Source organism: Uranotaenia lowii, chromosome 2 (assembly GCF_029784155.1).
Source record: "Uranotaenia lowii strain MFRU-FL chromosome 2, ASM2978415v1, whole genome shotgun sequence".
In the NCBI taxonomy this organism is placed as follows: domain Eukaryota; kingdom Metazoa; phylum Arthropoda; class Insecta; order Diptera; family Culicidae; genus Uranotaenia; species Uranotaenia lowii.
This window is the reverse complement of record NC_073692.1, coordinates 338,431,126-338,439,421: the sequence shown is the minus strand read 5'-3', so window position 1 is coordinate 338,439,421 and position 8,296 is coordinate 338,431,126.

Sequence of the window (8,296 nt, the reverse complement as noted above, 5' to 3'; positions counted from 1 at the left end):
CGTTTCGCATGTTTCATCCCGTCGTCGTCCGTTCATACGCGGCGATGTGTATGCGAATATACGACACCATTTTGCGAATCGAACCCTCCATCCCTTGACTGGGAAGGGTTGGTTCGCGAAAATCTAGAGGATGAGTGTGGGTGGGGATGGTCTTATGTACACTCTGACGTGAAGCCTTGCTTAGTTTCTTTCTCACTCGCTAAAGGGGTTTATCGTCCAACTTTTGTAAGGATATTTTCGTTGCCCCTTGCCTTGCCAGCATTCTTCCACCTCTTTTGGGCCAGGTTTTTTCACGAAAGTCTCAAAATGCTGATACGCACTTCGTTACGAGCCATTTGTTTCATCTCCCGAAAGCTTGTGTTCTCCCTTCCTTCGCCAATTCACCGGTACTTTCCCTGCCTAATATGGCATCCTGGCAACGAACGTTCCAAAGAATACGCGTGGAGGTTCCAGGTTTCAACCTTTAGCGTGAATTTGTCCCTGGCAAAAGATGGGTGGTAATTAAGCTGTGAAAACATTTTCTACACGACACACTGGCTCTCCTTGTCTTGTAAACCTTCCTTAATGGGAGATATTAGAGCCGGACTCTGATGTGCCATTCGGTCCCAGGATGATGGGATGAAAGGATGTTATTTTACTAATATTAATTACAATCGTTTGTTGTCCGGGAATGAGATGAGGTAGGTGACTAGGGAGCAGAACGTTGAGGGATGGCTGAGTTGGGCTTACCCAGAAAGTAACCATCTAGCTAGGGGTTCACACTTAATCTTGTTGGCTGCCTTCAGCAATTTGTTTGCGACAAATTCGGCTGTTAGGGTTTCTTTTTATTTTCGTGAAACTTAAGATACAAATCTAAGATATTTTTAATCTTTTATTGAAAATCTAAAGGTGTTTCTTATGTGTTCACATGTTAAAAAAATATGAAATTCTGCTCAATAAAATCTCGATTGTTTGTTCCAGATTTTAAAGGTGCTGAGTCATACTTTTTGGCACATGTTTGATGAATCTGACCATAGTTTTTTTTTTACAAATTTAAAGTTCTCTTGATAAAATAGTTGAAATTTTGTTCACTATTTTAGGCAGCATTCCAAACCAAATTTCAACATAATTTAGAAGCAAACGCTTTTAGAAGGGAGCTGCAACTAGAGCTCCGAATTTCAGTTCAAAGATTATTTAATAATATTGTCTTAAAATGGATATTTTTTTGAATTGGTTTTGCATGATCTAAAACTTTTACTATGCTTTTTAAAGCTTCATAGAATTTATAATGATGTCAAAATCAGGATGGCCACAACATTTTCATTTTGAAACTCCCGTTTTTTCCCGGTTTTCCCGATCAAAAATTCAAGGTTTTCCAGACTTTTATTAACTATTTTCGTCGGAATAAAGCAAAATTTTCAACATATTTAATTGATTTGGTTGATTCATAACACTCAAATCATTGAACACTCGAACGAACTCGATTCTAGGTTATTATCACATTTTTTTGAATGGTAAAAAAACATCCTACACAAAATCGTTATGGGTTAAGTCATATTTACAAAAAAAAAAAAATGGTGTGTCATGACTTTTCAATCAATCATTAATCATGTAATATTCTATCATTTTTTCAAAAGTTACAGATACCAAGTGCGTTACTTCAGCTCACAAAATCCACATCTCTGAGAATATTTGAAGTTGTGCTGAGGGCGTTTAATCATGTTACTCTCTCGTTACAGTAATTTCAGTTAAAATGTTGTATTCAGAGGTTTTACATTCAGTAATAAATGCATCTTCAAGTGTAATATAGTTTTTTTTTTAAAATTTATCTCATTAATTCACAGAGCATACATTTTCTCGCACTAAAAAAATATGAACCCTTGTTTATAGGCATTGTTTGATTATCTAAACTTTTCTTTAATATTTAAATGTGTACCAATAATCATCAAAATCTTGAGAATTAACCGTAAATGCTCATGACTAATTGAGGGTTAATTTTGAAAAACCATTACAACACTAAAAATTGTTACGTAACAAGAACATTAACAGCGTTCATTATAACCCCAAATTCATCAAGGTAATTATGAACAGATAATACAAAAAAATCTTTGTTCATAATAACCTCAGTTGACCCTACCGATTTCCGAAAAGCTTGTCTTCTGTTTTCAGCCATGTTTAAATAAGATTTTCTTTAATAATCAGTAAGGATTATTCATATTGAAAAGGCCAATAATTAAAAAAAAAACAAATTAAATTGTTTTTTATACAATTGAGTTTAAGCACAGAATTTTCACACACTGAAAGCTCATACCTACTGTTTTTTGCTTGCAGTCCGCGATCTACTTGAATGCAGAACATGGAAACCATGAACGCTATTTTGAATTCTGATTTTAAAAGTTTAAAAAAAATATGGATGACGAGTTGCATCGTCTTGATTTAACATTTTTAAGTATTATTTAACAGCATATCAAAGTTTGAGATGAAGAAAAATTAAAAACATTTATTCAATTTAGTTTAACCCATTGTATTTTTTTTATTTCAAATTGAGGAATTTCAATTTTAAAATTAATATTAAAACAAAATGCATAAAGAATTCAAAATAATGATATCTAAATTTATTATCGTAAATCAATAACAAATTTGGTTTATTTTTGATTTTCATAGCTTAGTAAATTGTAATTGTAATTTATAATGTTGTAATTTTAATTGAATTTTAAGTTTTAAATCAAATTTTGATTCAAAAAATTACAAATTTTAAAATAAATTTAAAAAGGAACAATGTAGTTATTGCAGCAGCCATAAACTTATAAAGAAAATTTGTATATCCTCTACTGCAGTCTAGAACTTAATAAAAAAAATTCAGCATGACTCAGTTCTGTAAAAAATCAAAAGTATATTTATAATTGAAAAAAAAAAATATTTTATGCATAATTTACACAGAAATATTTTTTTACAAAATAAAATATTTTTGCATAAAAAAAATTCTCAACGATTTCATGGTTCATTCAGTAGATGACTAGCTTTATTATGGAGAAAAATCTGAATTTGATTTTAGAGAAAAAGTTACAATTAAATGTTCAACATATATTTTTATTTTGAGTCAGATACTTAGAGTTAAATTATGAACAAATAACTGTTCCGGTTTAATTAGAAACAGCCCCTGTATCAGGAAGAAAAATCTTGTAAGTTTTTGCAACCACACGCTAAGCTTAGGTTAACTCTAAGGATTTATGCAAAAACCAATTTGAAAAGTGTACGAATAAGGTTTTGGAAATCAAAGAGACATGTGTACATAATTTTTTTTTTAACTATAAGCTCAGTTATGAAATGCAGATTACAATGAAAAAAGCCATTGTTTTAAAAATTGATTTTGCCGTCTTGAATTCAAATCATTTGTCAGATTCTATCAAATCTAGTGATTTTGGGTTTTACTTAGTTTTGAGCTAAATCAATCATTTATAACTAATAAACAGACAACCCTCTTTAAAAAAAAACAAAAACGAATTTGAAATCTATTTATTATCCTTCATTTGATAGAGGATTAATACATTACCTAGCATTTCTAGTTTCAATGAAACAATGCTAAAAAAAATCATGAAGTGGTAAAAATACAACAGGAAAAAATATAACTATTTTTGACATCATTGAAGAACATGTATGAGCATTTGGTATCAAAGATTAAAATTTCATTAACAACTTTGTTATAGACTGCCAATTTTTTGACTTATGCTTTGGAAAAATATTTGATTTATTTTTATTTAAAAAAAATCAAAATATCTTTAAATTCTCCTACTTTCTCAGAAGATTAAATTACTCGCGGCCTTCGAAAAAGTTTATCATTAATTCGAAACATTCGATTTAAGTATCTGAGAAAAGTTTAAAAATGTTGATTAAAAATTTCAACAGTCTCCCTTGAATTTCAAAAACTAGAGCTAGAAGAAAAAAACCAAACTGCATATTTGGATATTTCGCCCTCGAATCAGTCAAATCAGCTCTTAAACCCTCTTCAAACGGAAAAACGTAAATTTTGTTGCCTTCCACCATCGAAAAGAAAAAAAGTAAAAATAATCAATTTTATCGCAATATTTTTTTATTTTGTTTAACCATGCAATGTTGAATCATTTTAGCATTTTTAAAGAATTTTCTTAGTGTCTTTTACCGACATAAACACACCCTCATAAAAAAGCTCGTGAAAATTCAGAATCCAAGCTTAAAAAAGTGTTATTCGAAATTTTTTGGATAAATTATGATCAGTTATCGAAAAATGTCAATTTTGACAGAACAACTTTTAAAAAATGAGGTCCAACGTGATGATATTTTTTAAACTCTCGAATTAAACATTATCACTCTAAATTTAAAATATTAGCATCTTTTTAAAATTTCCAAATTTGAATCAAAAATTGAACCTTGATTCGTTTGTTTTTACATGATTGATAATTTTTTTTAATGAATCATGATGTGCGATACTTGAAAAAAAAATTAAGAGACTTGTTTGATTTCTCATCTCTTTCTTCGAGGCAGTTTTAAACTCTGGGTTTCGGTAAAATTTGTGATTTTTTTTTCAATTCAGAGGGGTAATTGAAGAGAGATCAGAGTAGTTAATAATTTTAAAAACTTATGATATTCCTTTTACACATTTTTTGAACTGTTCAATTCTGTCTTGGAAATTCAAATTATTATTCTGAATTTTGAATTTTGGATTGAATCCCTGATCTTGGAACCAAAACTGAATTTCGGTTTCCGTTTTCCAATTTTCCCGGTTTTGGGTCTAAATTTCCGGTATTTTCCCGGTTTTCCCGGTTCGATTTTCAATTCCTGGTTTTTCCCGGTTTTCCCGGTTCTGTGGCCACCCTGCAAAATGTATATTTTTATGTTATGGACCTCAAGCCTTTTCCCCTTTTCCAATGCAAGAAGTGCTCACGTACTAATATGACATTATTTTATTATTTCGTATCATTTCGCTTTATTTGTCTGATAAGTTTTGAAATTGTGCCTAATATAATATGAATAAATTGCATATTCAGTGCACATATATGGATAAACTGTGACCCATGAAGAATGAAGAAAAATAATGATTTTTAAAAAAGGAAAACTATAGGGAATTTTGGGCTATCATGGGCCACTTTTTTCTTTGCTTCATAACTTCTTTATCATAAAAGATAGAAAAAGAAAAATAAATGGAATGGTTTTCAACATTTTTAAGGTATCATGAAGCATTTTTTTATTTTTTAAATAAATTAATTTCCTCGAGTTCTGTCTGTTTTAAATAAAGCTTTTTTTTTAATTGGAAAAATTTGTGGAAAAACGTGAGCCTACAAATCAAAATTTACTAGATAGCGTGCAAAGTCTATGAGTTGACCCAAAATTTCGTTATTTAAAGCAAATTCAGATATTGATATCAAAATAAAAGTTGTGTACATATAATCAAATAATTCCTAGAACCTGGTTCGCGAAATTTTCGATATAATTCTCTAAATAGGATAGACAAAATATTTTTCATAACTCTTCATTTGGCATAAAAAATCTTTATAAATAGGGAAAACATATGTTTATTTCTGAACAAAAAAAAAGTGGCCAAAGATACTCCACAAAATGTGACCCACAATTCCCCAAAAACAATGATTTGCAAATTGGATGCATTTGTGTGACTTATTGATGTTTCATAAAAATTCTTTTTCCACGTGAAAGATCATGACAAAACTAAGATCATAAGCGTATGAGCATATTTTTGTTATGAAATTTAGGCTCCCCATCGATGCAATTTGCGGGTGCTTATTTAATTATATAAATCATTTTTTTTTTAAATCTTTTAAGCTTGATAAATAAAAGAAGCATATGCTCCGTATTAAGGTCAACAACATATAGAAAAATATGCCTACGCAAAGCGACGGCGATAACATTTGAATTGAGATTTTATGTCAACACACATCTGAGAAATTCAGAGCGGCGCACGGAACCCCATTCTCCCCTTTTATTTTTTTAGTTATTTGACCTAATTACATCAATTATCTGATTTTTTTTAAATGCTGAGGGTCCTTTCAAGGACTTTTCAAGATTTAAGCTTACTGATCTTATCCGTTTTTTAACAATGGATTGAAAAGCCTATATTCAAAAATTGTACCTATGTATCGAAACAGTTCTCAACAAAAACTTTTAGAAAGTAAAATATGTAAAATTAAGTAAAATAAAAAAAAAATTCTGAGTTAATATTTGTCCCGTTTATTGAGGCAATCATTTTGGTAGCAAATTTTGAATGGGGCGAATGCGCCAAGTGTAAAAAAAACTGACTTAACAGATGGGTGAAAAAGTACGTTCAAAGACCGACATTTTGATTGTACAAAGTTATCTAAAGGGTTTTTGGTTTTTGAGAAATAAGTGAATCAAAATAACATTTTTGGTGGGAGCTTATGGATCGGTCAAACTTTGAACGCGATTTTCTCGAAACAGCGATGTTGGTGCATTCGCCGTATTCAAAATTCGATACCGATTTGAATCATGTTGGAAAGGAAATTCCTAAAAATTAGATTTTTCATGGCATGAAGGCGTGTTTGAACTTGTTTCATCGTGTGAAATGACTGGAGTGAATATTATTTTCAACTTACTGGTCATATTAAAAATTTATCAATAAAAAAACACTGCTTTCAGTGGAATATCAATCACAGAAAAAATTGTTCGATAAAAAGCGGTTCAAAAGTCTTTTTCTATAACCAAAATTTCAAAACAAAAACGCTTTTTTCATGTTAAGTACGTAGTTGAATTGTATGTATGTATGTATGTTTGTATTTAAACAATTTTTCCGGTGATTGATTTAAAAAAAAAGCTAAGTTTATTTAGTCAGATTGTTCATTTGGGCCCAACCAAAGCCGGATTAAGCAGTTGGATGGCACGGGGCAATGTTTTAAGCGGTCTCCCTATTTTTTTTTTTGCATTTTGATTAAAGATATATCTGTAAAAGTTAGTAAACAAAAATAAACCTTGTTTATTCATTCTAAAAACAAGCTTTTTTCTGCCTCATAAAATACATAATATAACTGCAGATCGTTTATTCAAACTCGAGAGATGAATTCTGAAAAAAAATTCATCATCACTTTAATGTTTCAGTTGAAAAAGTCGAAATCAAAATATAATCATAATTCTTCTTATGAAATTTTCTTATGAACCACAAAAATGCAACTCAACGTTCAAGTCTAAAATTATTGTACAGGATAAAAAAAAACCGTTTTAATGAAGATTCAAAATCTAAAATTATACCTTCAATTGATATCAGTTTAAAAAAAATCAGTATCGAAGAGCAGAATCTCAATTACGATCGAAGGACTGATTCAAATAACAAATTAATACTGTCGAATTTCAAAAATCTCAAACCAACTGTCATCGGCGTCGCTTTGCGTGAGCATATATTCCTATATGTTGTTGACTGAAATACGCATCATATGCTTCTTTTATCATGCTAAAAAAAGTTCGAAAAATTAACTTACATAATTAAACAAACACACGCTAATTTCATCGATGGGGAACCTAAAGTGCATAACAAAAATATGCTCATACGCTTATGATCTTAGTTTTGTCATGATCTTTTACGTGGAAAAGGAATTTTTGATGAAACATCAATAAGTTACACAAACGCAACCAATTTGCAAATCATAGCATGTGGGGAATCGTGGGCCACATCTTGAATGTTCTATGTTCTATGAATCTATGTTTTTATACAAATTCAGAACTTAAAATACGTTTATCCTATCTGTAAAGTTTTCTTATGCCAAATGAAGAGTTATGAAAAATATTTTGTCCATCCTGTATAAGGAATTTTGCCAGAACGTTCGCGAGCCAGGTTTGGAATCTATTCAATCACACACAGCTCTCTTTTTTATTTAATAACCTGAAATTGCTTTAAAATGACGAAATGAATTAGGAAATCACAGTTTTGGGTCAACTCATTAACTTTGCATGTTGTTTGGTCAATTTGGATTTGGTGGCCCACGATTCCCCACCATTTTTCAAAATCCAAAAAATATTGCCTTTTTTCAAACAGTCAGAATTTGGGGAAAATAACTCATATTTTTAAAAAAAAAACACCTTATGATACCTTGAAAATGTAGAAAACCATACCATTTTTTATTTTTATTTTATTCTTTATAATAAAGAAGTTATGGAGCAACGAAAAAAAGTGGCCCATGATTCCCCACTCTCCCATATTCTTTTTAATATCAAAGGATATCTGATATCTCAGAAAAAATATGATTTGTGAATATTTATTTCTTTGTCGAAAGTTTGAAGGTTTGGAACGTTTCTTTACCATTTTACCATTTGCTTAACC